An 8,348-nucleotide genomic window follows, 5' to 3' on the forward strand; every position below is an offset into this window, starting at 1 on the left:
TCTTGATGCTTCTCCACCCTCTAACTGCTGAGTGTCCACCAAGGGACGGGGGAAGTTGACCATCCTCCTCCCCGTCTTCAGCCAGCAGTCAGGGCATCTGTTATGCACCTTAAGCCATATTGGAAACTCCAGAAGAAAGGGCGCCCTCTTGAAATCAGCAGGGATACACGGAGAACACCTATGTCACGGAAACAGGGACAGCGATGCAAAGGGCAGAGCCAACTACATGAAACCGACCGTCTTTCCTTTGGCCTCCTTTGTCAAAGCACCATCTAGAAAACCTTTTGGGATCCTTTCTCCAAATGTTCTGTGCAGTACTGGTGGGAAGAGCCCTGGAGAGAACAGCTTGAATGTTAAAGCCAAAAAGAACGTGCTGTCTGCGGCAGTGCACCAGAGTGAAGGAGGACTGCCTGGGAACTGGGCTATGTTTCAAACCTGGAAACGCGAAGGAGAAAATTGCATTCTTTGCAGCCCACCAGTGCAGCAATAGGCTAGGCTCTATGAACATAGAAAGTTCCTGGGATATCGACAGGAGAGCCACTCCAGTCCGTGTCCTTGACATGGTAGCCAGAGTTGGAGTCTGAGTGCCTGAAGCACCAGGGCCAGCGGGAACCCGGGAGCTTGTCAAGAAATAGCAGCTTTCGTCGGCAGGGTGTTGCTCACAAATGGTTCTCAGGCCAGTGACAAAAATGAAGAGGGCTCTTCAGACACACCGGACACTCAGGTGCACCCCTTGCAGCCGGTATCTGTGAGTGAAGGACCCTCTGCAACTGACCATCATTCTGCAGGGGAGCAGGCCTGGGATGGTGCTTCTCAGGGCTGTCCCTCATTGCCAGCAGGTGTGAGCTTCCACACTGACAGCACAGAGTTAGAACTGGGTCAGGAAACAACTGTGAAAGATCTGCAGCCGGGACGGATGTAGAGATGGCAGAAGAATTTGATGGATTGCTTACAGATGCTGCCAGTTGTGTAAGCAGAGAGCTTGTAACACTCACAAAACACAATCCTGAGCAGACACAGGAACCTCTGTGCAGCAACATCACTGTGTGCACAATAGAGAAAGCCCAGCTGTCTGTTTTAGACTCCCTTGAAGACCCTCTTCCTGGGATGCTGTTCTTTCTGTCACCTGGAGAGGACCAGCAAGAGCATCCCCAGTTGAGTGAACACCCAGCACGGGAGGCATCAGAGGCCAGTCAGCCTCAAGATGCTGCTGAGAGCAGCAGTGCATGTGAGGAGAAAGATGTCTCTTTGGAGCCACTCATCCCAGCAGCCTCTGGGGAGGGACTACCTTACAGGTTGCTTGAGGCAGCCAGTTGCAAGAAGCAGGTGTCTCAGGACTTCCTGGAGACCAGGTTTAAAATTCAGCAGCTTTTGGAGCCTCAGCAGTACATGGCTGCCTCACCACATCATGGTGAAAATCTTCAGGTGCCGGGCGGTGGTGGCGCACGCCTTTAATCCCAGCACTTGGGAGGCAGAGACAGGTAGATTTCTGAGTTTGAGGCCAGCCTGGTCTATAGAGTGAGTAGTAGTCTGACCATACAAACGGTCAACTTCTTCAGAGCAACTGTGACCACTTGCAAGCCTCTGTCAAGATCAGTTCTGCTGATTACTGGCTTTCCCTCACAGTAGGAAGGGACAGAGGAGGGACACTGCACTGGACCCTCCTATGTATCTCCCACTCAGCTCTATGTGACTTGCTCTAATTGCACACGGCCTCATGGTCTCCAGAGGGTCTGAATACATACTGAATGGTAGGATAGCGGAGGAGAGGATTCCTGCTAAGGGGAAGTGGTCACCCCTGCTAGGTGAGATTTTCTGGTGCTGTAGCTGCTTTGGGGTCACTCATGCTCCTGTAAGTAACCCCTTCCCCACACAAGCTCACTAGGCCCCAAGTTGGACTTTGCTGGAATTAGACTTTTGTCAGTGGTTGGGTGAGAGTCAGCTGTGTGCTTGTGTTCCCCCAGGAAAAGAGCTCATGAAACATAGGGTCTCCCTATGTAGCACAGGATGGCCTCAAACTCCCGAGTGCTAGAATTACAGGCATGAGCTACCAGGCTCACTGTCCTTGGAATGTTTTTCAACCATCAGAAAATTTCCAGTCCAACAATAGCTTATTCTTCCCTTGAATCGATCTCCTTTCCAAATATCCCGGCAAAGAGGACCAGGCAGAACCTCTTTTTTTTCTCACCCCCAGAGTTTCTAACTTGTTGTATCTCAGAGTCAGGACACGCTTGTGCGGTTTGTTGTTGTTTTATAGATTAGAATTGACAGGTGTCTCTGTCTTTCCCCTACTTTAATATTCCAGTAATCGACAGTTCTGTATAGAAAGAAACATGTCTCTGTTAAGGGAGGGGGCCGACTGGAGAAGCCTCTATTTATCCATTCATTCATCAATTCATTCATTCATTCATTCATTCACTCATTTCTTTATCTTCAGACAAGACCTTATGGAACCCAGGCTGGCCTTGAACTTGCTATGCGGTCAAGAATGAACTTGCACATCTGATCCTCCACTTCCTGAGTGCTGGATTCCAGACGTGTTCTATCAAGTTCTGATTATGTGGCATTAGGAATTGTGGTATTAGGAATCGAACCTAGGGCTTTGTGTATTCTGGGCAGATGCCCTGGCTACCAACCGAGCCAGATCCTCGGTTCATGAATTCTGTGTTCACCTGTCTCTGATCTTCTATGTAATCCTTATGTGAGTAAAAAACCCGCATTAAAAAAATTATTTTAAGCTGGACAGTGGTGGCGCACACCTTTAGTCCCAGCACTTGGGAGGCAGAGGCAGGCAGATTTCTGAGTTCGAGGCCAGCCTGGTCTATAGAGTGAGTTCCAGGATAGCCAGGGCTACACAGAGAAACCCTGTCTCGAAAAAACAAAAAACAAAAACAAACAAACAAAAAAAATTATTTAAAAAAATCCTTTCCAAGAAATGCCATTTGTTCCATGACTTAAGGATGCTGACTCTCTCTCTCTCTCTCTCTCTCTCTCTCTCTCTCTCTCTCTCTCTCTCTCTCTCTCTCTCTGTGTGTGTGTGTGTGTGTGTGTGTGTGTGTGTGTGTGTGTGTGTGTGTATGTGTGTTTCTGGGGTTTGAACCCAGAGTCTTAGCACAGTAATAGATACCATGGTGAGTGTGTTGTCACATTGACAGACTAGAGAAGCACCTGGGAGAAGGGACTCTGAGCATGCCTGTGGGGAGTTATCTTGATTGTGCTAAATTGATGTGGGACAGCTTTTTTGTTTGTTGTTTGTTTGCTCTTTGTTTTGTTGAGAGGGAGTTTCTCTGCTTAGCCCTGCTGTCCTGGAACTCTTGAAACTCAAAGATCTGCCTGCCTCTGCCTCCCCGGTGCTGGGATTAAAGGTGCCCACCACAATGCCTGGTGGGAAGACCCATTTTAGTTGTAGGCAGGACCATTCCCTTGCCTGGGGATGCTGGGCTCTATGGAGCAGAGAACTGGACGGCATCCCCAGGCATTGCTCTTTATCTGCCGGAGTAATAGGCAGCTTCTTCCAGTTCTGCTGCCTAGACTTCCCCACTGTGATGGACTGTACCCTTGAACTGTGAGCTAAGATCAGATGCTTCTGTTGGAGTAGTGCCATAGCAACAGAAAAAGAAACTAAGGCACCGGGCAAGTGCTCTGCGACTGAGCTGTGTCCCCAGCCTTCCGATGGATTCGTCCAGTCTGTATATTACTCAAAATAAACCGACTTTAACTATAAGACACAGGTTGAAATAGGTTGATAAGAGAAAATATACTGTCGCACACACACATTGCAAGGCCTGCTGGAGTGAACTGGCTACTTAGGAGGCAGATGTCCCTAAAGGTCAGGGGCTGCTTAGGAGGCAGTGCGGTGACGCGGTGCCTCATGGAATGACATGACTGAATGAACATAGGTAAGAATACAGTTGGAGTGTGGTGTTAGCTCTAGTCATAGCTGATTTCTGTCCCAGGACAGCAGTAGGAACCAAGATGGACACTATTTAAAGGCAAAAGCTGGGTTCATTAATGAACTAGCACAGTCTGGTTAAGTGCGGTTCTAGGAGGCCACCATTTTATGTATATGTGATGTGTATATGTATGTTTGTGTGGTATGTACATGTGTGTGTGTTCTCAACCACCAAGCAAATGACCCTTAAGAACTGTCTAACATTTAGCCAAACCTTTCTCATCTGACTGTATTTAGCCACTTTCCTTTTGAGCTCTGTGACAAAGATCCTCTTCTTGGCCACAATTTAGCTAGGTTCTTGACCCTTCTCCTAGGCCCCATAGGTGAACTTCATTGTAAAATCTAGTCTTCACAAGAACTCTTAAGTTTATCAAGGACACCCCACCATCCTATCTGATCCATGTGTGGGGGTGGGGGTGGCAAAGATCTTATGGAGTCTCTGCTACTCTGATTTGTTTTGCGGCTGAGGCTACCCTTGAACTCCTGATCCTCTTACATCTGTATCCCAAATGCTGGGGTTACAGGTGTGTGTAACACACACACACCTGGTTGAAATTTCTGAGGAATTCCTTGGTCTCTTTGTCCTCAGGACAAAGGTGTCTGGTGACCTGGAGCCAGTCTTCAGCAGGAAGCTGGTCAGCTCAATTGGCTTGACCTCTGTCATGCATAATCTCACAGTGATCCTTGGGCCTCTGCTCAGGGGCTGTAAATCTCCAGCCTCTCTCACTTCACTGAGAGGAGAGCCAGTCTCTCCCACCCACTGCAAAGCTCCCTGCCCGGGCCCTACACATGCTGAGTTGTTGAGGCACAGTTTGCCTTGATGAACTTTGACTCTCACCTCCTACCCTGCCAGTAACTTTTCCTTTCACACATGTGGTGAGTGAACATCTGTCTCTGCTTGTACACTGGCTCAGTTTCTTTGTTCCCTATGGCCTGTTCTCTGCTGGTTTGAAGGATGATCTGACACTTCTCCCTAATTGTGTGGGAATAATGTTCTTCTCGGCTTCTGAATTCTAAGAGGAGATAGAGGTCACTTTTATGCATTTTACTGGAGCCAGAACCTAACAAGCTTCCTCTTGTGAGCTCATCTCCTGCGGGATTTCCTCCCTAGGGGTCCGGGGTAATGGCAATATAACACATCATTCGATAAGCCCACAGCAGGAAAGAGATGACATTGAAAACTAGGTCACCCAGGAGGGTTTATGAGTCTAGCTTCAAAGATGGGGGAGGTTAGAAAAACCCATATTCTAATGCAAAGGGCGCAGAGGCAGCTGCCTGCTTGCTTTAGGTCTGAAAGGCCAAAGAGGAACTTGTTCAGTTCAAAGCAGGCGGATGAGCTGTGGAGAGGCCTGACCAGTGAAGAGCCTTGGTCCTCAGCAAAGGCGAGGACAGAGAGGACCGCAGCGATTCTGCCAGCATGGTCTCCACAACACAGAGAGACATTCTACCCACTCCTGGCACCAGAGACACTCTTTTGCAGCACCGTGAAGTGTTGTGGTAAATCTCTGACCCAAACACTTCCGGTCAAGGAAAACACAACTCAATATTTATGATTATAAACTGCAAGCCTTGGATTGGGCAGATTTACCATTACTCTATTCTATTCCCCAGCTATGAGATCCCTTAAAACCTGCGGCTTTCTAAGCCATGTTCTTCTCTTCCTCCTTGTCCTTCCACCAATGGCTCCAACGGCTCCAACAGCTCCTCTCGATCTTCTGCCTCTCCGCCTCTCCCTTCTCTCTCTCCTCTCTCCTGGCAACTCCTTTCTCCCTCCTCCTCTTCAGACTCCTCCCCCTTTTTCTCCACCTCCCCTTCTACTGCCCAATCACTGGCTCTAGCCTTTATTTTACAAATTCAATTGGACAGAAGGTTCACAAGATTCACTCCTTCTCTGCAGCCCCTCCCAGGAGTGGAAATACCATGAAAACAAGAGGCTGGGGCTATCCACAACACTTCCCCCTTTTTGTCCAATTAAAAGACTCTTTTCTCTCAGATATAAATTGAACACAAACTATATTACCATGTTGTAATTGTTAAAGTACAAGATAGACATAATACCCAGTCCATCATTTTTGTTAACTAAATAGAACCTCTGCCATCTCTCTCAACTAAAAGACTTAGTTCTGAACCTGGCTTATATCCTGTTTTCAGAATGAATGTCAGCTGAAAACCATCCACTCAGATCTTTTCTCTCAAAGTAAATAGCCAGGATTGGCTATGAGACTATAGGTTTTCAACCCCGTCAGAAATCCAGAATGACTGGGTTAACTGAAAGTATGGGAAGCACTAAGCATAGCTTCTAAAACTTAGCCAATTTATGGAGACTGCTGAACACCTGGAAAGCCCCTATGCTACAGAACGTTGGAGCATCAAATCTTCAGCCTTCTGGCCCAGAATCATCTGACAGACCTTAGTGATACAGAATTACTAAGGGCTGATTACTCCGTCTTGGCAGACATAATCAGTCAACTATTCTGCAAGTGTGTCTTTTTTCTGCACAGTATTTTGTCTGTAGATGAAAAGAGGCAATTCTTGCCTAGTGGCTGTCTCACCACAGCTGGAGTAACTTCAAAAATGCTCAATTTCTTCTTAGAATCCAAGACAGGGAAGCTGTGAGGAGCAGACAGGTCTCTAATAAAATGAATGTTTATACAAGAATGCTTGTAACATCAATTCTGTGGACTTCTGACATTTTTGAAAACCAACTATCTATGTAAAGCAATCTGAACTGTTGTCTGTTAATTCCTTTCCACTATTTCTAATTAAAATCTAGAAAACACCCTAATGATAAGCTCTGAGCCATGCAATTGCTATAGGCCCCTGACTCACAAGCCAACCATCTCAAATCAGTTTTTTTTTAAATGTTTAAAAAGGACTGGGTCTAAGCCTTGTATTTCTAAATGAGTTATACAGGCACAATGCCTATGTGAGAGTAAAATAATAATCCCACTTTTATATCAATAAGAAACTCACACCAGTGAAAACCCTAAATTTGTACAAAATAAATTCTATACCAATATGAGATTATAACTTCAACCTTGTAACAATCAAAGATTTCTACCAATGTAATATATACCTATGTAATGTTTCACTTAAGAGTAAATTTGCTTTTTTTTTTCGTTGTTGTTTTGTTTTTGAGACAGGGTTTCTCTGTATAACCCTGGCTGGCTTCGAACTCAGAAATCCGCATGCCTCTGTCTCCCAAGTGCTGGGATTAAAGGCGTGTGCCACCACTGCCCGGCTAGAGTAAATTTGCTGACCTAGCCCTATTTGTCTATTTCTATGATATTACTATGTCTCCCCCTTTCTTTCCTCCCTCCCTTTTACCTAAGAAGGAAGGATAGAGAAGAGGACAAGAAAGGTAGAAATCCCTGAGATTAAATTATCAATTCCCCCCCCCCCCCCCGTCTGAAGCTACATTTGTAAAGTATTCTTTAAATGACAACACATGTATAGTTTCTAAAGTAACCAGAACCATCCACCCCAACATAAGAAACTGGGACGATGATCTCCTTTTGTCTGCTTCCAGCTGAATTGGGGCGAAGAATTCCCATCTGGGGGCCCAAGAGGAAATAGGAAAATTGGCTTAGTCAAAGGAGAGCTCGCTGGCATCATTTGCCTTGAAGTGACTACGTGCTGAGAAAGTTCATTGCTTAGCTGACACCATGACTGTGACAGTCAGAAAGGCTGGACAGGCAAGCTAGCTGTTCTGGAAAAGTTCTGGAAGCAAGTCCTTAAAAGAAACAGCTTCGATGTAGTTGCAGTAGAATCAAGCACGAAGCTGGAATAGAAGGTCCCGGAGACTCAGCATCCCCGAGTATGAATCTTGCTAGGGCCGTGTTTCTCTTCTTTCATCCTGTAACATATAAAACTTAAAAGCAGCAGGTAGTTTTATAAAGACATTCATGTGGAGCATGCAGGGCACACAGCTTGGTTAATGAAGATCAATAAGGAAAGGCAACTGCCCTCTTCAGGTTAGTTTGATCACTTAATCAAACTATAATATAACTTTGTATACATGCCCTCATAAAGGATGGTGTGTATTAAGTCATGAGAAATTAGTACCCAATTAAATGTTCTTGGCTTTGAATAGACATTTTAGCCCCAGCCAGTTCCAGCGCTGTCATAAACAACTCTGAACAACAAAGAGACACAAACAACACCACATATGCATCACCTATTTGGTTGGTTGTGTTAATCTCCCTTTTCTTCTGTGTAGACGAGGTCTTCAGGGGGTCTCCCTTTGTCATGTCTGATTTTTATCAACTTGGAAGGAACCCACAGCCTTTCTTTTCCTGTGGAAACATAGGCATAACCCCTCCCCCAGCGTAACACATTTCCCACTTTCCATTCTGACGTCAGAATATCCTTAATATAAACAGGTTGATTTAGTTCA

At 46.0% G+C, this 8,348-nt stretch overlaps 1 pseudogene; it reads left to right on the forward strand.

Moving 5' to 3' along the window:
- The first annotated feature begins 500 nt into the window (after positions 1–500).
- LOC117724254 (F-box only protein 34 pseudogene) lies at positions 501–1,616 on the forward strand (annotated as a pseudogene).
- Positions 1,617–8,348: the final 6,732 nt, after the last annotated feature.

This window comes from Arvicanthis niloticus, chromosome 20, assembly GCF_011762505.2.
Source record: "Arvicanthis niloticus isolate mArvNil1 chromosome 20, mArvNil1.pat.X, whole genome shotgun sequence".
In the NCBI taxonomy this organism is placed as follows: domain Eukaryota; kingdom Metazoa; phylum Chordata; class Mammalia; order Rodentia; family Muridae; genus Arvicanthis; species Arvicanthis niloticus.